This window comes from Canis lupus, chromosome 11, assembly GCF_011100685.1.
Source record: "Canis lupus familiaris isolate Mischka breed German Shepherd chromosome 11, alternate assembly UU_Cfam_GSD_1.0, whole genome shotgun sequence".
In the NCBI taxonomy this organism is placed as follows: domain Eukaryota; kingdom Metazoa; phylum Chordata; class Mammalia; order Carnivora; family Canidae; genus Canis; species Canis lupus.
Genome location: NC_049232.1, coordinates 53463094 through 53485388, shown reverse-complemented (window position 1 = coordinate 53485388; position 22295 = coordinate 53463094). Strand labels below are relative to the sequence as shown.

At 49.1% G+C, this 22295-nt stretch overlaps 1 long non-coding RNA gene and 1 other non-coding gene across 4 annotated transcripts in view; one reads left to right on the top strand and one right to left on the bottom strand.

The window, feature by feature from the left end:
- Positions 1 to 19814, bottom strand: part of LOC111098092 — a 30901-nt gene extending 11087 nt beyond the window's left edge. For 2 of the 3 annotated variants that reach the window (XR_005367003.1, XR_005367005.1), the window contains exons 1-2: positions 19709 to 19814; positions 2133 to 2365 (exon numbers count right to left, since the gene is read on the bottom strand). This is a non-coding gene — a long non-coding RNA (uncharacterized LOC111098092). Of the gene's footprint in view, positions 1 to 2132; positions 2448 to 19708 lie in introns of all 3 variants that reach the window. The other variant, XR_005367004.1, reaches the window with a different exon arrangement.
- Positions 19815 to 20097: 283 nt separating this feature from the next.
- LOC119874128 lies at positions 20098 to 20199 on the top strand. Its single transcript, XR_005367339.1, has one exon. It is a non-coding gene; the product is annotated as a U6 spliceosomal RNA (small nuclear RNA).
- Positions 20200 to 22295: the final 2096 nt, after the last annotated feature.

Genomic DNA, 22295 nt, shown 5'->3' with positions numbered 1-22295 from the left:
ATTTGAGACACCTTTGTTCCAGCTGCCCCAGGACACTAACATAGGCTTATCTAGCGCTTATCAAGTGTAGGCGCTTTACATACACTAACTTAGTTGACATTCACAGCCTTACAAGGTAATACCATTTTTATCCCCCTCAGTTTTTCCCGACTGAGGAAACTGAGGTACAAAGATGTTAAGTAACTTGCCTGAGGATACTTAGCTCCTAAGAGGTGGGCCAGGATTCAAAGGCAGGCAGTGTCTGACCACTAGGCAAAACTGCCCCTCAAGAGAGGCAGTGTCCTGCTGATGCTGTGGAGGCTCTGCAGGCAATGGCTAGAGGCCAATATCTGGAGCCAATAAATACCCAGAGCTCAAGCTCTTTTGATTCGGGCTCTGTAGCTACCCAACCCACCCTGTGGGCATGCCAGCTCTGTAGAGCTTTGTTCTATAGCTTGGTTCCCTGATGCTTTGTCCTCTGACCCTCTTCACCTCGCCCCCAACCCCCATTTCCTGTACACTGCCACAGGGGGGTGTCCTTCTCCATTCCTGACCCTGTAACAAACCAAGCTTCTTAAAAATGACACACAGGCTCTCTGGGTGGTCCTCAAGGACCAAAAGGCAGAGAGGGTCTAGCAAGAGGGCTGAAGACAGTTTGCTGAAAAATTCATTTAGGAAAATTCTCACTCATCAGGGATGCCTGAATGGCTCAGCGGTTGAGCATCTGCCTCCGGCTCAGGGCATGATCCCGGGATCCGGGATCGAGTCCCACATCGGGCACCTTGCAAGGAGCCTGCTTCTCCCTCTGCCTATGTCTCTGCCTCTGTGTGTGTCTCTCATGAATAAATAAATAAAATCTTAAAAAAAAATCTCACTCATCAGTTAAAGCAGAGAGAAGTAGAAGATAGAGGAAATAAGGACAAACAACAAGAAGTTCATGTGGGGCTTTAGGGTACTGGGGATGAACAAAGATTTGAAGGTTGACAGGAGAGATGTAAAGGAGGGGGGGAGGAAGGGGAGAGGGGACGGAAAGAGGGAGGGGAAGAGAGGAAGGAGGGAGAGGCAAGGAGGAGTCAGAGGGAGGGAGAGGAGGAGAGGATTCCTCCTTGGTGTCTCCTTTTCCTCTCTAGTTCCTGTCAACCATCTCTCTCCCAACACGTCACCAATCTGACCCTTTATCTCCTACAAGAAACTTCATGACCCACGAAGTCTTGAAAAAGATAGTTAAAGTGCTCAAAAGGGAAGCAGGCTTCCGATGAGCGATAGAACTTCCCAGTCTGGAGCTGAGCAAACACAAGGTCACACTCTAGAAAACCCAGAGAGCCCAGGAGGAAGCACAGGAACCCATCGGCCCTGGACCCAGCTCTTAGGAGGCAGCCCGCAGCAGGTGCAAGACAGTTTCACACGAAAATAAAAAGCGCTAAAACAAAAAATAGATGATAAACTGATAATGCAGGCTCTCATGCTGTCAAATTGTAACGTGCTGAAGAAGGATGTAGAGAATGTCAGAGGCCTCTGGTGGGAGACCGTTTGGTAAAGCTTGTTGGTCTTACTGTGGATGGCAGACAGGCTGGGTACAGACCAGAGAGAAAGAGGCAGGAAGCTGACTGGGAGACAGAAGAGAGGGACAGGAAGTAGAGAGAGGGGACAGGAGAGACAGGACAGAGGATGAAAGGGGAAGATAAGACATGGAAGGCGGGGGTGGGGGACCGGCAGAGTGACAGGTGCTGCCACTAGTGGGGCAGAGACCAAAGGAAGGGCCCAGTGACTGGCCCTCCAGGTGCCTGGAGAGAGGCCTCGGCCGGCTCCCCTCCCACAGGAGCGGCCGAGGTGCAAGGAGGCCCACCAGGCTGCTAACAACCCACTCTGGCAGTTGATAACCCTCATTAGACAGAACTTCACAAATGGCTTAATTTGAATTTCCAATACTTGATAGATTTCAAACCCAGGACAATTATCTCTGATGTAAAGGATCAATAAATAGTAACCTGGGCTGAGTCCCCCCAGAATGGGGACACTTCCAACAGGGTTGCTAGGATTAAAACGCCTTCAAATGCCAAACAAACACTGACTTATCTCTTTTTAAAGAACTTTCCTGTAAGGCAAAGGTTAGCTCTGTAAGGAAAGGCTGGATGAAAATTAATCTAACTTACTGTGACCTCCTCGGGCTGGGTTTGAATTACATTTCCACATGGCCTGTGAAGATCTTTCATGTCTCTCGCTCCATTAGTTGGTGTACTTAGCAAAGGTCGGGTAATGAGCAGACGTACTTTCTAGTCCAGAACATGATCCTGCTGCACGGCCCCTTCCTGCCTTCCTGGCGTGTCTCTGCTGGAGGTCACCGGGTGGTTATGAGCCATCTCTGTGATGCCTCATCCTGAAGGCTCTGAGAACGAACGATGGACATTCCCATGGTCACCACAGCTCTGGGATGGCAGAGGTCTCGCGTGGTTCCCCATGCTCTGGGGCTGAGAGAATTGAACAGAAGCCCTCAAGTTTCTTATACTCAGAAGGGGAAATTCGTGTGTACCTTTCAGGGAACTGCTTTATTTCATTTTTTTTTTTTATTGGTGTTCAATTTACTAACATACAGAATAATACCCAGTGCCCGTCACCCATTTACTCCCACCCCCCGCCCTCCTCCCCTTCTACCACCCCTAGTTCGTTTCCCAGAGTTAGCAGTCTTTACGTTCTGTCTCCCTTTCTGATATTTCCCACACATTTCTTCTCCCTTCCCTTATTTTCCCTTTCACTATTATTTATATTCCCCAAATGAATGAGAACATATAATGTTTGTCCTTCTCCGACTGACTTACTTCACTCAGCATAATACCCTCCAGTTCCATCCACGTTGAAGCAAATGGTCTAAATGTGAGACAAGATTCCATCAAAATCCTAGAGAAGAACACAGGCAACACCCTTTTTGAACTCGGCCATAGTAACTTCTTGCAAGATACATCCACAAAGGCAAAAGAAACAAAAGCAAAAATGAACTATTGGGACTTCATCAAGATAAGAAGCTTTTGCACAGCAAAGGATACAGTCAACAAAACTCAAAGACAACCTACAGAATGGGAGAAGATATTTGCAAATGACATATCAGATAAAGGGCTAGTTTCCAAGATCTATAAAGAACTTATTAAACTCAACACCAAAGAAACAAACAATCCAATCATGAAATGGGCAAAAGACATGAACAGAAATCTCACAGAGGAAGACATAGACATGGCCAACATGCATATGAGAAAATGCTCTGCATCACTTGCCATCAGGGAAATACAAATCAAAACCTACAATGAGATACCACCTCACACCAGTGAGAATGGGGAAAATTAACAAGGCAGGAAACAACAAATGTTGGAGAGGATGCGGAGAAAAGGGAACCCTCTTACACTGTTGGTGGGAATGTGAACTGGTGCAACTGCTTTATTTCAAGTGAAACTGCCAAAGTCAAAAGATGGGGGAGGAGGAAGAAGGGAGGAACGAGGGGGAGGAGGAGGAGGAACGGGCAAGGGAAGCCAGTGTGACGGGAGAGCTTCGAATCCCCCAAAACCTGGAGTGTTCTGTCTTTTAGTCTCCTCCCTGGGAATTTCACATTCATGTGGGTCCCTGACCTTCTCTGTTCACTTTGTTCCTTCACTTTCAGAGTGGGATTGGAATTCACTTCTTTCAGAAGATGGCCAAAGAGCCAAAAGGAAGTGTTCCTTGGACAACAATAATACATACTCATATTCCTTCTGTAGGATCTGGACCTCCCTGTTCTGGGAACATATAGAGGGGAAGTGGGTCTGACCTTGCCCCCAAGGAGTTTAAAATTATGGAGTAACAGGGGCACCTGGGTGGCTCAGTCAGTTAGGTGGTTGACTTTGGCTCAGATCAGATCTTGGGGCCCGGGTGGAAAGTGGGTGGGGTCCGTGCTCAGTGGGGAGCCTGCTTGTCCCTCTCCCTGAGCCCCTTCTCTGCTCATGCTATCTCTTTCTCTCTCTCTCAAATAAATAAAATCTAAGAAAAAAATTAAGGCGTACCAGATGTGTACATCATTGTCTGGCACACATGGGCACTAGAGGTGCCTGTCATGGCCTCCACCCATCAGCCTCCTGAGAAAATATGCCCCCAGGTTTACTGGGGCCAGATAAGAATGTTCAACCTGTTTATGAAATGAAATTCAACTTGTTCTCTCTCTTTTTCTCTTTCTCACTCTCCTTCTTTGTCCATCACTTGCTGTACCATAAGGCATCTAGCCACCTGTTGGGCTATGTTTTCTTTCTTTTTCTTTTTTCTTTTTCTTTTTCTTTTTTCTTTTTTTTTTTCTTTTTCTTCTTTTTTTTTTTTTTTTTGGCTATGTTTTCTCTAGCCATTCCCTACTACTATGTTAGAAGTTGTCCATTCTCTTCCCAGTCTTTCAGTGTTGACCCTTTAAATATTTGAGTCCTTGTTTAACTTTATACTTTGCTAACAGCCTAACAGGGGAACTGGTATCTCTATCCTCGTACTCCCTACACTGAAGACTTCTTTGTCTAGAATGGAAGCCTGTTTGCAAAGGCGAAAAAGGCATTGTTGTTCTCCAGCTGACAGGTACATGTAGGGATCAGGAAGGTGTGCTGGGAACTCAGAAGGCTGCAGGTGGAGATAACGGGGGAGTTGCTGGATCCCAGGGCAGGACACCAGAGCCAACCACAGACGGCTGCCCAAGAGTGGGCTGTGGCCAGGGTAGTGCTGGATGGGTGATCTCAAGAACCCAGGCACAGCCTGAGGGCCAGGTGGCCTTGCCAACAAGCCACCCACTCTTTGTGAGAAAGGAACTTTGGGCCACTTGCTCCCCAAACCCTGGCCACCAACAGCCCAGTGATGGAGCAAGGGGGAGTCTTTGCCCAACTCACTGTAGGGCTCCCCTTGAAGAACACCTCCCCACATGCCCTAGAGCCCCAAGCCAATAGTGAGGAGGGGCTACCATGCTCTTCTCTGGAGTGAAAACTAACACACCAGAGCACCTCAGCCTGGGAGGGCATGATTGCAATCCTTGCTACATCCACCCAAAGTTCCCAGCTCTCTCTTTTCCTTCCATTCTTTGCCTTTCCATTTAACAGGGCCAAGAATCATGCCAGTGACAAACTATCCTGGGAGGAAAGAGAAACTGAGATAACACATGAAATCAGAAACAAGTCAGAACCAGAGCCTGCAGCTTTGGCAGGTCCTCAAATCCCAGAAATCCCTTCAGAGGATCTACCCAAGGTTCCCCCCACGTCGCCAGCCTGTCTACTTACATTTATTCTTCTGCAACCAGCTAGACAAATGAATATAGAACATTTTTCATTCCCTACTCAGGGCCCAGAGTGATCTTTTTACAGTGTAAATTGGGTCTTGTCCTTCCCCTACATAAGCCCCTTGATGACTTCCCAGTCCTCCTTACAATAAAATCCAAAGTCCTTACCATGCCTCACAGGGCCCTGTGGTCTGGTTGCTGGCTGCTTCTCCAGCCTGACGCCTGACTCCAGTGCTGTTCCTCCCTTTCCACCCTAGTTCAGCCCGGCCCACAGCCCTCCGCTTCCTGTAACTGCTGGCCTCCTTGCAGGCTGTCACCTGGAACAACCCCTCTCCTCTTGCCCTGGTTTGCTCCTGCTTTGTTTCTTCTCATCTTTCAAATTTCAACTGAGGGCACCTGGCTTGCTCAGTGGTGAAGGGTCTGCCTCTGGCTCAGGGCGTGGTCCCAGGTCTGGGAATCGGGGAGCCTGCTTCTCCTTCTGCCTATGTCTCTGCCTCTCCGTGTGTGTGTGTCTCATGAATAAATAAATAAAATCTTTTTTAAAAAAGGATTCGTTAAAGAATGAATTGACTTCTTAAATAAGCATTTATTGAGCATTCCAAGGTTGTGGTGAAGAACAAATGAGATAACACTATGCAAATATGAATGGTTATCACTGTCAGCATCATCACTATTTCTGCCCGGGATGAACTTGCAGATCTCAGTACGGGCCAACCACCAGCCAGTTTTGCCAGGCTGGTTAGTTCCAGGGCAATCTGGACAACAACAACCATTGAAAAGGTCAAGGTTTCGCCACACTTTGCACAACAAGGATCATTTACAGTCCAATCATTTGGATTAATTTCTTGACTTACATTTGATCTGTTTTTGTCAAGCAAGCAAATATATATTGATATTTGCAAAAAGCTTCATGCATGTGGTGCCCACTAAAATATGGCTGCATTTCCCATAGTAATTGTCTCTAGAAGCTCATTCCCAGCTGCGCTGGCTCATTTAGCTAATCTGCAGTAAGTATAGTATTGATCCAAGCAGCAAGGGAGGAGCACATTAGCCTGGCCCATAGAAGGGTGATTACTTTGGCTGCATGGTCACTTCACAGACTTGGCTGAAGTCTAAAAGCCACACTGAGATGGTCTGGAAATCAGCCCTCTGCCCTGATCTCGCCCCCAACCACCATCACCACATGTATTTGCACAGGCATTTGCATCTGAGCTGGCCACAAGGAGAGTGGCAATATGATGACAACATTTCAAGGAGACCTTATCACTCCCAAGAAAGAGCTCTTACTACTCATTTTTCTATTCATTCATAACTGACAATGTCTTTTAAAAAATTATAATACTCAATGCTTGCCAAGATGCAGTAAAGTTGGTATTCTTACTTGCTGTTACATATGCCCCTAAATCTCCAAAAATAGGGGATTGGTTCACCAAATAGGCTATTTTACATCTTTTCAAAGAATACTCTTCAGTCATGGGAAAGTATTTGTGATTTATGAGGTGGGGGATGAGGAGGAAGCAGCTTTCAAAATAGTATGGACAATTTGTACACCACCATGTACAAATTGTGTTTAAAACTAAACAAAAGGAGTGTTTAAAACTAAATTTGCATACATACATAGAAAAATTACTGGGTTGATCTAAACATAGCCCATTGGATGCCCAGGGAAATGTTGTATTGCTCTCTATCCTGTCTATATTTGAAATACTTCACGATTTAAAAAGTGAAAAAAAAAAAAGATTGAACACATATATGCCAAAACATTGATAGCAGATGTAGGATCCCAGGCTTTTTTGTTTCCTTCTGAGAGAGTGTCTATGTTTTTCAAAAATTTTCTTTTCTTTTCTTTTTGTAAGTAGGCTCCAGCATAGAGTCCAACACAGGGCTTAATCAAGAGTTGGCTGCTTAACCAGGTGCCACTATTTTTCCAATTTTCTTAAATACACTTGAATTATTTTAGGATTCAAAAAGAAAAGCAATAAAACTTCCTCTACAAACAAAGCAACTGTCAAACATAGCGCCCAGTTGGTTAGGACTTGTATGTTCAGGGCTGGGAAGGTGTGATGGAGGGGAGAGCAAGCTGGAGAAAGAGAAGAGGCATTCCAAGAAGGAGGGATGCTAGGAGGCAAGGAAACGCCTTATCTGGAAAAGGTGATGAATCCTTTTGTTTGACTGGTTAGAACCTTTGAAAGGTAGACTAGAAGGGTCAGGAGGACCCAGAATCAGATGACTGGGAGTCATAAAAAGGGGGTGGGGAGGGACATGAGGGGAGGGGAGTAGTGTGTAGGAGAGCTCTCTGTGTTAGAATGGTCCTTACAGGCTGGAGCCACACTACAAACATGGCATCCAGGGAGAGGTTGGCCAGGAGGGCCAAGCCCAGGGCAATGGCAGCCGGGCCAACCAGGAGACATTCCCCAATGTCATTGGGGAGACATTCCCAGCACAGGCTCTCTGGGACAGTGACTAAGAGCTCCAGCTGAGGTGCCAGATTGCCTGGTTTGATCCTGGCTTCACCACTCACCAGCTGTGTAACCATAAGCAAGGACATAACCTTTCTTCCCCTCAAGGTTTTTATTTATATGATGGGGATAAGTACGGTATCATAGAGCTGTTGAGAGGATGTTGATAGATGTGAAGCACTTGGCAATAGGGCCGCGTATAGAGTAACTGTGCAGGTTAACCGGCATGATTTCCTCCGACCTGAAGTCCACCCACAGTGCCCTGTGCCACAGTGGGGCATGTTGCCTGTAGGACCACCTGTATCAGCGAGGGGCAGGCACAAGCCAAGGCACAGTGTGGTCTCTGTATCCCCCAGAAAGTTGTCAGAGTTGGGCAGCCCAGGTGGCTCAGCAGTTTAGCGCCACCTTCAGCCCCGGGTGTGATCCTGGAGACCCGGGATTGAGTCCCACATCAGGCTCCGTGCTTCTCCCTCTGCCTGTGTCTCTGCCTCTCTCTCTCTCTCTCTCTCTCTCTCTCTGTCTCTCAGGAATAAATAAAAATATTTTTTTGTAAGTTAAAATGTGACAAAGTTAAGATTAGGAGAGACTAGAAGGGGGATCCCTGGGTGGCGCAGCGGTTTGGCGCCTGCCTTTGGTCCCAGGGCGCGATCCTGGAGACCCGGGATGGAATCCCACGTCGGGCTCCCGGTGCATGGAGCCTGCTTCTCCCTCTGCCTGTGTCTGTGCCTCTCTCTCTCTATCTGTGTGTGACTATCATAAATAAATAAAAATTAAAAAAAAAAAAAGGAGAGACTAGAAGGATGTTGTAGAAAGTGTTAGTGACCTAGCTCTCTGGTCCCAGCTTTAGCTTTGGCATTAACTCCCAGATCAAAACTCAGGGTGAAGATCATTGTCCTGGGACAAAATTCCTAGGCCCCTGACTGATATATGCCCCCAGAAACAGCCTCCTCTCTTGGGCCCAGGGCCCATCTGTTCTGACTCCACCTGCAGCTTGGGGCCAGTTTCCCTCATCTAAACCTGTCTTTAACAGCATCTGTCCCAGGGCTGAGGTCCATTGGCTCATAAGGAAATAAAAACTCCAGTTACCCACTGTGCAAACTTGGCACCTACCAGTCCCTAAGGGAAACTGTAAGTGGCTTCTTTAAAAATCAAATTTGGAGGCAGAGCTGCCTTTGGTCTGAGTGGGCAGGAGAGGTTAGTGGGAGGAGCCATGTCCTCAGCATCCCTACCTACCTCCTCTCCTATTTTCAGACCCTCAAAAGTGATGAACAGGCTCATTCCGAGGCAAAGGAAATGCACAATCAATCCACGCCTTTAGGGCTGGGCTACAATTTAAGGAGAGGAGGAGTGAAGATAAATAAAAAGGCCTATTTTCGAGAGAGCCATTTAAGCCCAGAGAGAGGCCATAATAATGTGCGCACTAGCTCTGCTTAAATTCGTCCCTGGCTCTCTCAAAATTGCCCTGAGATAATCAAAAGGAAGTGAAGAGGAACAACACAGACTCCAATTCAGAAGAGGATGTGGTAATTAGCACCCGATGCCTGGACCCTGCTGTCAGGCAGAGCAGTTGGTCACTGTGGGGCCTCCTGCTGTCTTCCATGGCAGAAGACACTTTGGCTCTTCCTATCTCACCCTGAAGTTGGAAAGCACAGAACTGACACATCCATGACTATATTTCTAAAATCATCTCTCAAAGAGATAAATGACTTCCTCCGCCCGGCGTTGTCCGACCTGGGTCTGGGAATAGATAAATTCATTTACTCGGGAGCAAGATCTCCATTTTTCTCCCGGTGCCATTTATAATCCCATCTCTTTCACTGTTTGAGACACTTGGGGTGATGAATGTGCTACACTCGTGGGGCCGGAGGTGAAATGCTCACTGGGAGGACTGAGCAGCCGATCTGAGAGCCAGGCCCATGTGACAAACTTCTCTTGGGGTCAGCTGAGTTCCAGAAGCCACCACACAGACAGGTCCTCTGGAAGGAACAGCACTAGGCTCCAGATAGCAGTTCTGGACTACCTCAGCCTGGACAGGCTGGAGGCTGCCCTGCAGAATAGCGAGGCCCTGTGCATGTCCCCTGCAGCAGAGACAAAGACGGGCTGAGATCAGAAGAAGGCAGGATGGGCAGCCTGGCCCCACCAGACAGTCCAAACTCCTACAAGAAGCCTAGAACTGGGCCTCGAGAAAGGTTCTCTATTGCTGATAATTCCTCCTGGGGATCTTAACAAAGCAAGAATACAAAAGTTACCCTCTTCCGTCTCCTCACTGCCCTTCCAGGCCCGTGGGTTAGGGTCATCCAAACCCCACAAGCCACAGCCAATTCATCCATAGAAAGGAGACCTTAATTCCTATCCTGCAAGGATTCAGAGAGGCCAAACACAAACACCAATAAGATGTACAGGTCATTATTATTCTGTCCTAACCAATCATATTGCAGGCACACACCTGGCCCAGTGTGTCTCAGCCCCACTGCACGAAGGCATCACTGGGGAGCCATGAAATAAATAATAAATAAAACATGAGGCCTGACCCCTAAGCTGGACCAATTATATCCCATCTCTTTCAGTGGAGGCGGCATAGGCATTTCTCAATGTGCAGCAGGAGCTGAGAAGCCGTGGTCCAGTTTGCTCACTCACCCACTCCTTTCCTTAGACCCCAGGGTCAGCTCCTAGTCAGGCTCTAAATGATCACCATGTGCTTGTTGGCTTTGGGGCAGCCCTGCAGCGGCCCTCTCAAGAGAGGCAAAGGAATGCTGACACACTGGTTAAGACACATCAGTAGGGACTCTGGCTTGAAGCACACATGCCGTTGACAGTAAAGCAGGTGTTTATTGAGCCTGTTTGGTGCTGTACTGAGTGCATGGCATGGATTGTGTCTCAGTCCCTGTCAGGACCCTTGAGGTCGCACTATTAGGAAGGCATCTGTACCCATGGGAGTACTGAGGCTTGGGGGGTCCCAGGTGGCAGAAGAGGATTTTGCCTCTGGCCGTGGGACTGGGGCACGTTCCTCACCTCACCTCTCTGTGCACCAGTTCCTGTTTCAGGGGAGGAGGGAGGCCATGAGCCACAGCCCCGTTTTGAAGTTGCTGTGGCTTAGTATAAAGGGTATGTGCCTGGCTGACAGCAGCATGTGCAGTCACACCAGCGCTTTTAGCCATGTCTGGGCCCTGGCTTTCACGCTGATGATGGCAGAATGAGGTGAGCTCACAGAATGGTGACCTGGATGGCAAGGGGCCTGACCCCAGAGGCCAAGATCTCAATGACAGTAGTACAAGGACTCGGCCTGAGATTAAGCTGTAGAGTTGCACATGGGTGTGTACATGTATGTATGCAGCTGAGCCGTCCAAGGTCACTCGCCGGTTACTGATAGAGCTCAGGATCCCAGGATGCTGGGCTCTAAGTACAGTGCTCCTCTTCATAAAACAGGGACACTGCAGGAGCTTTGGCCAAGGGTAGATTCTTCTCAGATAAATAAGCCTCCTGGTCCAATTTGGATCTGGACTCTTGGTCTTAGCTCAGCCTCATGGCTGCAGGTGGATGTAGTGGTGTGGTGCTCAACATCTTTTCCAGTCCCTTCCAGTTGGCCTTACTGTGCTATAGAGCCAAGAAGGCTCAAAGCCACATTTCCTGGATGCCCCTGCAGCGGAGAGTCCAGATGAGATTTAAGTTCAGCTGGTCAGATGCACTTGAATAGCACATGTGGCAGGGGAAGTTGAGGCAGGGACCGCATGTCTGGCTGCTTCTACCCCTTCAGCTCCAGCTGCAGTATTTGCAGCAGCCATCATGTCAAGAAGCTCAGCCCAGGCACCACTGCTTATAGCTATGGATCCAGCACATTCCCCCACTTTCCTGACTCTGGCAGAGGTGGTGCTCCTCTGGCAGGCCAGTTCTGCGGTGTTGTTCTGGAAGTCATTTCTGGAAACCTAGCTGAGGATTTACTCCTCTCACCCTCCAAACAAACAATAAGCACTTAGTTTCCTGTCTCAAATCCCTTTCTTCCTAAACAGCTAAAGTCACTCCTGTTATCTGCAACTGAATGTATACTCCCTCCAACTAACTGGGCCTCAGCAGTGGGACCCACATGAAGAGAGGGAGGCAGTCCTGGACTGAACCACGGACCAGGGATGGTGAGCTCTGCCTCCAGCTTGCCCGGGACACATGAGTGAAACACATGAGTGGGCCTAATTGGAGCCTCAATCTCCCCATCTAGAAAGTGAGGACTGCAGGGCAGCCCAGCCCCATGGGCTTTCAGCAAACCCTGGTCCTTTAGAAGCTTTAGTCTAGCCAAGGAGAGGAGTTATTAATAGGGAAACAGGGGCTATATAGTGTCTCGGTTCTCTTGACAGATGCTTCTGCAGTATAGTGGGGCACAGAGGAGGGACAGTTCGTGGGGTAGGGATGGCGATTGGAGGTCAGGAGAGCATGGGGGGGAGTCAGCCTTGATAGACTGAGGGCAGGGGAGGGAGCAGTTATAGATAGAAGAACCATTTGAGCAGAGGTACAAATGTGTGAAAGAATCTTGGCAGTATGAGGAACAGTACAGTGTAGGGCAAGAGAGGGGACGGCCAGATGGGAAAGAGTCCTCAGGAGGGCAGAGCCAGACCCTCTGGGGCCACGGTGGCACCAGCTGACCCTCCACACCTGCTGCCATCTCAACTCCTGCCTCTTCATGACCTACTGAGTGTTTTGACATCCACAGCCAACCTGTGAGGGAGGAGGCAAGTCATGTTTGTCCTATTTTATAGATGAGGAAGCTGAAGCTCAGAGTCAAGAAGCCGACTGGTGGGCAGGCAGGGAGTTTGGGGCAGGGAATGGGGGCACAGGGGAGGGTCAGTTCTCTGCCTCTGAGCCCAGCTCTTCTGCACCACGATTCCTGTCTGTCCTGGCAGACAGCTGTGCCCAGATACGGAAGAGAAGGCCCTCAGAGCTGAATCTCCTTCCTGTTCTCTGAGCCGCAGAGTCTGAAATCCCCACAGCCCGGGTTTGGCCGTGACCCTGCAGGGCCGAGGTGGTCACCCTTTTGTTTTGGGCATCTTCGCACGGTGGAGCTGCTGCCATCACTCCACTGCCAGCCCCTGAGGAGTTCCATCCCATTAACTCAGCCACATCACCATGGCAACACAGGCTCCCGACTCTTCCAAAGATAGGAGATAGGAGTGCCCATGCCAGGGCAGGCCTGCACCCCTTCTCCAGACCTGCAGGAGAGCCAGAGACCTCGACTCCTCTCCAGTCAGGAGAGCCACATTGCCCGATCTCCTATTCTGCACCCAGTGCCTGCCTCCCAGAAACCACCTCCCCAGCCCCCAGACGCCCCCCTGCCGCTGCGTGTGTTAGCCGAGAGCTTTCAGCTTATTTTAGGTTGTTTCTCCATGACTATGTACCTGCCTTTTCTCCCCATAGCTCTGAAATTCAAGCAGGCTCTTAGCTGAGCTGGAGCTGGCATAGTAACCGTACATGCTCCCACTTTCTCATTGACTCCGCAGGGTAAACCTTTGAAGTATATATGGTGATTCCTCCCATTTTACAGAAGAAACAGAGAGGTTAAGTAACATGTCCAGGGTCACAATGCCATCAAACGAAGACAATATTTGAGTTCCGGGCTGTTTTTAACTCAGTATATTTGACATTTATGTAGTTCTTACAATATGCCAGGCACTGTTCTATGCTTCACACATGTTAACTCTTTGAATTCTCACAACAATCGGTAGGCACCATGAATAGCTCCACCTTATAGATGAGGCTATCAAGGCACAGAAAGGTTAAGTAACTTGCCCAGAGTCACACAGAAAGAGGTAGAGCCTGGATTCAAGCCCAGGCAGTTTGGCTCCTGAGTGGTGTCCACGACCACTATACCGTGTTTGATTATAATTCTAAGGCCCTTTGCTCCCAGCTGTACCAGACCCCATGCTGAGGTCAAGAAATTGACCACCTGACCACCTCTAGTAACCACACCTGGCTCCTCTCACCAGCCTGGCCGGCCTTTCAAATCAAGCAACTGGCTAGTTTTGAGGATTTTATCTTTCTGACCGTCCTGCATCTTTCTTTTTCCAATTTCCCTTCAATCTCAAAGTAATCTCACGTTTCCATTCATTGCTCTGGGCCTTAAAAGGCTCCCATTTGGAACAACAGCTGGGAATTGTCTTCCTTTAGAGAGAAGAGCCTACCAGTACCCTCACAGGCGAAGTCCCCCTTGTCCTCCCACACTCAGCCTGTCTCCAAAGACCATTAATGCAATCACTTAACAAGAGGCCAGCTCTAATAGAAAGGAAGAAAGAGGAGGAGCATTGTTAGCGGTTTGAAGGGGAGAAGAAATCATAAAATCCATCAAACCTGTATTTGTCTCATTAAAAGTGTTTCTAATTTATAATGTCCTGGAATGCAGATGCCGCCCAGCTGTGCGGGCCTGGTAGTCCTGCCTGGTGCACACCCCCCACCACTGCTCCTGGGCCCCCTCTCCCACCTCGCTGGGACTGCCATCAATTTCTGCTCATCAGCGGCACTTACAGTAAATGGATTCATTTGTGGCAATGGGAGCTGAGAGACAAAGGTGACAATATAATTAAGGTTTTTAATTCTATGCCTGAACAGTTAAGTCCAGAACTCATGATAATTAGCTGGCTGTAATGAAAGATCTTTAATCGTTATTTTCCCTTTGTTTCCTATAATTGTTCATTTTGGCCAACTACATTTGTCCTTTCATTTGAATCTAGTTGCACAGTTTTATGTCACTTCCATTATTCCTATAAACTCCAAAGAAAATATGTTGTGGAGCTGGTCCTTTACAAAGTCATGGCAAGATGACACAGGGGGCTCATCCATGCACAACTGCTGCTCTGGCTACTTTCTGGAGGAAAGGAAAACTGGTTCAAAAAATTCACAGGCCTGGGGATACGTCTACATAAAAGTAAACACTGGCAGGAGAATGAATAACGATAGGCTCTTTAGAGCTGAACTGGCCACATGAGTCGGCGTCTAGAAGGATGAGAGTCACACAAGTTCTGGATGAACATATTGTCTTTTTATATTTTAGCATTCCTATTGTCGGGCCACATCTTACAACTGATGCGCATATTTAATGTCAAGACCATCCTTTGTGTTTCCTGAAAAGTTACAAATGAATTCACAGTGTTGCTTATAGCTGATAATGCCTTAGACTTGAAAAACCATGGCAAAGCATCATCCATACCACAAATATGTATTAAGGAATCACTCCACTCCAGGCAGGGTGGTGGGAATGTAGTGATGGGTAGAAACTGATCAGTCTCTGCTCTTGTAGTCTCCACAGTCTGGGGATCATCAGCCTCCTGTCTAACCATAGTTGGCCACCTAGATGGGACATTTTTCAGTGGCTGTGGGCTGTTTGGACCCTGCCCAACTAAGGATCTAGGTAGCCATATTTCTGGTAGGCAAACCAGAACATCAAAGCAAGAGGTTGGGGGCTTATAGCCAGGAAATGGAGGAGCCCAGACATTTGAGCCCTGTCTTGCAACTACCCAGGACTAGAGAAGAGCCCAGCCAGGAAATTTGCGTGGTAGTATTGTCATTGGAAAGGAAAACAGGCCTCAGAATGGATGTAAGGAATGCAGTCGGATGTGTGTGTGGGGGGGGGGGGGGGGGCACCTGAGCGGGAGGCCTGTGTGGCTTGTGACACATTCCATGTCCTTTCTCTCCTCCCTCCACTGCTGACCTGAGTCCCGAAAGTTGCTTTTCCAAGGCCACGTGGTGAACTCACGTAACTCCAGAGAGGACTAGAGTTAATCTGCATCTTGTCTGACCCACAGCCCTGCAGCTCAAGGTTCTGAACATTGCCTTGTCTCAAAATCCCTTTAGTGACCAGTTACAATGAAGAGGAAAACTAGGCCACCGCCATAAAAATCCTTTCCCTCTTCCCCAATCCATTCTGCACACAAAGTCAGAGTGATTGTTTTAAAAACACATGGCCCTTCCCTGTAAAAATCTTCAGTAGCTTCCTAGTATCCTTTTGGGGGAAAAAAAAATCTAAACTGAACACAGCCAGAGTCCTGCATTACCTGCCCTCTTCTGCCCTCCTCTCTGGCCTGCGCCTGCAGCCTGGCTGCTTGGCCCTGGATGTAGTCAGCCCATTTCATTCCCAGCACCTTCTCAAACCTCCAACCACCTTTTGCTTACTGAATGGAGTCCTTTCAAGGCCAGGTCAAATGTGGCCCCCAATCTAAATTATGCCCCCATTATTTTTATTCTTGTCACTCTTATAATAGTGTGTAATTAAAGAGTAAGCTGAGAGTTGGTGTATTTCCTTCTTCCATTCATATAGACTGTAAGGCCCCGCAGGCAACGTCTGAGCCGAATCTTCAGTACCTGGAACAGCGCTTGGTACTGGTAGAGCAGAATACACTCTGTTAAACGAAAGAGCAACTAAACCAGACTCACAAAACCACCCCTTGTAGGCCTCTGCCTAAATGAAAAAGGGCCTAAGGCAATGGAGACCCTCCCGCCTCTGCCCCCACGCCCCCCCCCCTTCCCCCGGAGAGGGAAGTCTGGTCCTGCCGCACAGGACAGCAGCAGGTGACAGTCTACCTCGGCCACCAGGGCAACCCCGTATAGAGCTCGTGCGGCTTCCCGGGCTGGCGAAGCGGGCCAATCAGCTCCGTCCCGGGGGCGGGCTCTTCTGTGGTGCGCCTCCTCATTGGCCACCCACCGGGCTCCGCCCACCTGGGAAGCCCTGGGCGGGGACCAAGCGGGAGCGCTGGGATGGGGGGAGTCCCCGCAAGGCCGCGGGTGCAGCTGAGGCGACCTGACGGGTCCCCAGCCCACCCGCTGACCCCTGCTTCCTGCTCTCCCTCCTAGGCACAGGAAGATCCACTCCTGGCCGAAGAGCACGTTCACACACTAACTCAGTCAACAAACACTGAACACATAAGGGCAGACTCCGTACTACGTACGCACTGGGGCACAACCAGTGAACCAGTGTCCAGTCAAATGCCCTTTGTCCCAAATTAGTAGCTAAGTGACCACACACACACACACACACACACACACACACTAATTTCCTCACAGCCTTCCATGCAAAGTTAATCGTCAACCTCTGCTTTGGGTCCATTCTCTCTTCGGACCATCTCAGACACTGTGCTCAGGGCTGCTGGCTCCCAAGTGTGGGAGACTCTTGTGTGCTCAGACGTCCGTCCTGACTTCCAGTGCTGTTGCATACTTGTACCACAGTTGCCCTCAAACACAACATATGTCATCCATTCATGTATTTATTCAAAAAATATGTAGTGATCACCTACTATGTGCCAGACTGTACTGGATACCGGGAAGAGGGCTCTCCTATAGGCTAGTTGGACAATGACAAAAACAAGTATGTGAATGTGATTATTTTCCATAATCACTGTTGGAAGGAAAGAAGGCTGAGCCCTACTGAGGAGGCAGTGTTCAAGTGGATGGTTTTGACCAAGAAACATCAAGTCTCCCCAGACTTGTACCCCTTTTTCTGTCGGTGGCATCTCTGGCCTCTCAGTTTTCTTAACCAGAAAACCCAGAGTCCCCAGCTCTTCCTGGTCTGGCCCTGTTGACCCTATTCTCACGTCCCTCTTGTGCCAGTGTATTCCTTGCTCACATTCAGGACATCCCACTGTGACTTTGACGATCTTGACACTTGTCCCCTTCTAATCCATCTTCACCCATCACTGCCAGATCGGCCTTCCAGAAACGCACTTCAGACCACATCACCCTCCTGCTTAATAACCTGCAGTGGTTACCAAGTAGTCTCAGAACAAATCCCAATATTCACAGCCTGATGATCAGTGTCCTCCACAATTTTGCTCTAACTAACCACCTCAACCTTATTTCTCATGACAACATTTTGCACCCAACATCCTAACCAAGTTGTATATTCACAGAATTTTACTGCCTCTGTACTTCTGCTCACGCTGATTCCCTTATCCGGAATGCCCTCCCCACCTTTTGTGTCTAAGTGCCCATGGCACCTGCTCCTTAACTACACACACACACACACATACACACACACACCTGTCACCATGGTCCTATTTCCCTCTCTGAAGGCCCACAATACTTTACCTGTTCCTCTCTTAGCCCCCTAACAGGCGATGAGCTGCCTAAAGACAAGAGCTCTGTGTGATCCACGTGGCCCTCTGTGACAGTGGGATGGGAGGGAGTGACCCTGTGTGTGTTAGGAGGGACTCCAAATCCCAACCCTGCCACCTGTGAGCTGTGCAACCGTGAACTATTTAATACTTGTATGCCTCAGTTTGCCCTTCTGTAAAGTGAGGATTGACTGGGTTGATTATATAAATGATAAACAGGGCTTGGCTCATCCTGTTAACAATTATTGTGGGAATAACTAATTGTGGGTAGATAGATAAGTCAGGTAGATTCAGCAGAGGCAGTTTCCAGTTCAGATCTCAGGGAGGACCTTGGGGTGGACCATCCCTGGGTCATTCCTCTCTGACCAGGCTTCCCCTCCTGGCTGGCAGGACCCAGGAGGAGACCAGGGCCAGCTGCATACTCTCCTATTCTCAAAGAATTTGGGGAGATACAGCCCCTCCCATGTGTACATGTGCCTCCATTCTGTTGTTGAGCCCTGTTTCTCAGTCTTCAAGGTTACCCAATCCCCAGGGATGCCCAGCAGCTGGAATCAGGCACCATCCTCAGCAACCAGGTCCTGAGCAAGACAGTCATCCTGCTCTTCTTGCTATTCTGGGAGCTCACATGCACTCAGGCCAGCTGTGTAGTCAGGGCCTGGGCTTCCTCCCTCCCCAGGATGGCAGCGTGCTGAGAAGCAGGGAACTCGCAGTCATCTCAAGCAAAGTTCTCCTCACCTGAGCCCTGAATCCCTCACTAGAGATGGCAGGAGTGCTCCCTTTGTGCACCCATCCTCTGTGTGCTGCCCTGCTGGGAGACTTCAGGGTCCTTTGTGATCCCCACAGAGGAACCCAGATCTCCCTCTTGCCTCCGGAGAAAAGTTCATCAAGTCTCATTGCCTCCGAGGAACTTTGCTTCCTCTTGCTGTAGAATGGAAGTGCATAGAACCTTGCCTCCCTCCCCACACAATTACTGGGGAAGGAGTGGGCAGCTGGACCACAGAGGAGTAGATGGGACCAGCCCCCACCCCGAAGACCCCACTCTGGAAGACAGACTGGGAGGAACTGCAGAGGGATGGACAACCCTACAGCATCCTCCCTCCTCAGAAACCCCAGTCACCCTGGATTGTCTGCCTGTAGGAACTCAGCCAGCCAGCGTCCCTTTGCAATCTCTTAATTGCTTGCTGAGCACCTACTATGTGCTGGCCACAACAAAAAGAGAAGATGACAAAGGTCTGGGGAGAGTGACCTGTAACCATGCCAGACACTTTCCAGATAGAGCTCATGGAAGCCCCCACACACACACACAACTGCTGTAAGAGCTGCATCATTATCACCCCCCACTTCAGGTAAGAAAGCAGTCTCAGAAAGGTGACATGACCTCTCCGAGGTCACATAGCTTCTAGGTGGTGGGACTGAGATTGAAACCCAAGTCAGTCTGGTGGCAGAGATGATCTTGACTATCTTGGGCCGCCCCGGCCCCCCACCCCACCCTCAGAGCACTCCCTTCAGAAGTCACCTGGGATAGACAAAGGCAAGGAGGTGTCAAGATCCCTGAGAGAAGAGCTGCTCCTCTCATCAGGCAAGAGGGTCTGAAAGGCAAGCGCTGGTTGTGGGTCTCAAATCTGTGGCTTTGACCCCCTTGCCAGAGCTCACTGACAACTGTAAAACTTGCCCTGGCACGAGCAGGGGTTGGGGGAAGCAACAAACATAGTTATAGGTCAAGCCAGGCCGAAGTCAGCCCTCCTCCTCCCCCCCACCACAGCCACTGCCCGAATTCCTTTCTCCTTGCTGACCTCCTGTGCTCCTGTCTCTCTAGACCCAGCTTCCTAAAACCTCGCTCCCCTTGACAGTCTTGGGTATCCCCTGGCACTCCCAGCCCTGAACTTTATCTCCCAGGAGCTTCAACTCGTGTGGATTCCACTCACCCACACTGTGGTCCCAACCCAGACCTTCGTTGATGCCGTCCCTTCCATGTGATGTGCCCATCCTCTCCCCACTGTCCTCTTGCCTGGCTGCCCCTTCTAGGCTGGGTCAGATGGCCCTCTTGCAGCACCCAGGGTGCTCCCATCTCTGCACTTGCCGCACCCCTTTATTATGAGCTAACCCACATGTACCCCACCTGCCTCCACAGAAGCAGAGACCGGCTCATCCACCACTGTACCCCCAGGGCTAGGATAGAGCCTGGCAGGTCAGGAAACACTTGTAAGAGTAATAATAATGTCTCACCTTGTGAGACAGTGAGGAGCTGGCCAGTCCAGAGGCAGGAGCACCCCACCAAGCTGGGCTTTCCATTCCTTCAGTAAACATTTCATGAATCCACGCTGGCTTTACACTAAAATTGAAACGATACAGAGATTAGCATGGCCCCTGCGCAAAGAAGGATGACACACAAATTCGTGAAGCGTTCCATATTTTAAAAAAAGCAAAAACATTTCATGAATCCCTTCTCTGTGTCAGGCCCTGGGTGGGAGAGACACTGAGGCATCGAGTCATGTGAGAGACCCACCCTGCCTCAGGGTTGCTCACAGGCTCCCAAGGAGCCCATAGGATACAGCGACTAAGAACACAAGTTCAGGGGCTCCCAGGGGGCTCAGTTGGTTAAGCATGTGCCTTCGGCCCAGCTCATGATCCCAGGGTCCTGGGATCAAGCCCCATGCCTGGCTCCCTCTCAGCGGGAAGCCTGCTTCTCCCTCACCCTCTGCCTCCACGCCCTGCTTGTGATCCCTCAATCTCTCTTTCTCTTTCTCTGCCAAGTAAAAAAATAAATCTCAAAAGAAAAAGAACAAATTCAAATCCCATCTCCACCACTTTCTAGCTGTGTGACTTTGCACAAGTTTCCTACCCTCCCTGTGCCTCAATTTCTTTATCTATCGAACAGAACGATAACAGCAGCTACGTCGGGGGGTGAGGGAGGAACAGAGGCAGTAATGCACGAGCAGCCTCCCTCAGGTGGGTGCCCAGCCTCGTGCTCCTGACCCCTCCGGGAGCCGGCGAGGCAGAGCCAGGAGGGCACAGGCTGCGAAGCCACCCAGCCGGGAATGCGAGGCCTGGCTCTACCAGCCAGCTGTGTGACTTTGAGAAAGAGAGATGTGAAATGGACCGTTTCCCCCAGAACCCAGCCGAGCCTCCTTTTTTCCCTTAGGACAAGTAGGGAGGGAAAGAATAACTGCTCTGCCTGCTTCACAGAGCCTTGTGAGGACAGAACAAGACAGTGGATGTAAAAGTCCTTTGTGAGCTGCACGGGGATTATTCTCATCAGAGCAGTGCATCCAGTCAGCTGGGCAGGCTGGACCGGGCTGGGTGTGCACGAGGACATATACAACAAGGCTTCGGTGAGCTTTGGGGTCACACCCTGAGGAGGCCCCATCCTCTGATCCCTGAAGCTGATTTCTGGGGCCCTTTCCCCAGTGCCTGCCAGGATCACCATGGCAGCCAGGGCCACTCCTGAGGACTCACCCTGGCTGCAAAGCTGTTCCTGTGCCCTTGAATCTATTAAACAGAGCAATGTGATTAATTATTTTACTGTCTTTATGGCATCAACTTTAACTTGCTTCACATCCAGATTTCCAATTACATAAGCCAGAATCTTAAACTCGGGAGGACATGTATTATTGAACTATTTATAATCAGAGTTTTTCAGAGCAGAAAAAGCTCTGCCAGGCAAGAGCCACACAACCAAAATTAATGATTCAGAAACCAGAAGACAATCTTTCCATAAGGAGGGGTGTGAGATGCAAGCAGGAAAAGAACAGAGAGGTTGAGTCTGAATCAAAGACGGCAAACCCTGAGTGGGAAAAATTAGAGGGGGAGACAAGCCATGAAAGACTCTTAACTCTGGGAAATGAATGAAGGGTTGCAGAAGGGAAGGTGGACGGGGGGTTGGGGTAACTGGGTGACGGGCACCGAGGGGGACACTTGATGGGATGAGCACTGGGTGTTATACTATATGTTATACTGTATGTTGACAATCAAACTTGTTTTTTGTAAAAACAAAAAAACAAAGATAGCAAACCATTTCTCCTGAAGGGCATCGACCTCCAAGGGGGAAGGCAAATCATTTGCGAGATGGGAGTCAGGGAGGACACACCCCTGCAAAAAACAATCAGATGTGGTTGAGGGAGCTATGGTTTTTTGTTTTTTGTTTTCTGTTTTTACCTTTAAAATACTTACATAATTTTTATGGAGATATAATTGATCTATAACATTATATTAGTTTCAGATATATAACATAATATTTGATATTTGTATATATTGTGAAATGATCACGTGAGTCTAGTTAACATCGATCCCCTCACATAGTTACAATATTTTTTCTTGTGAAGAGAACCCTTAAGATCTACTCTCTTAATGATTTTCAAATATACAATTCAGTATTCTTAACTATAGTCACCATGCTGCACATTATATCTCCAGGACTTATTTTATAACAGGGAGTTTGTACCTTTTGACCCTCTTTACCCATTTCTCTCATCTCCCAACCTCCACTTCTGCCAACCACCAATCTGTTCTCCA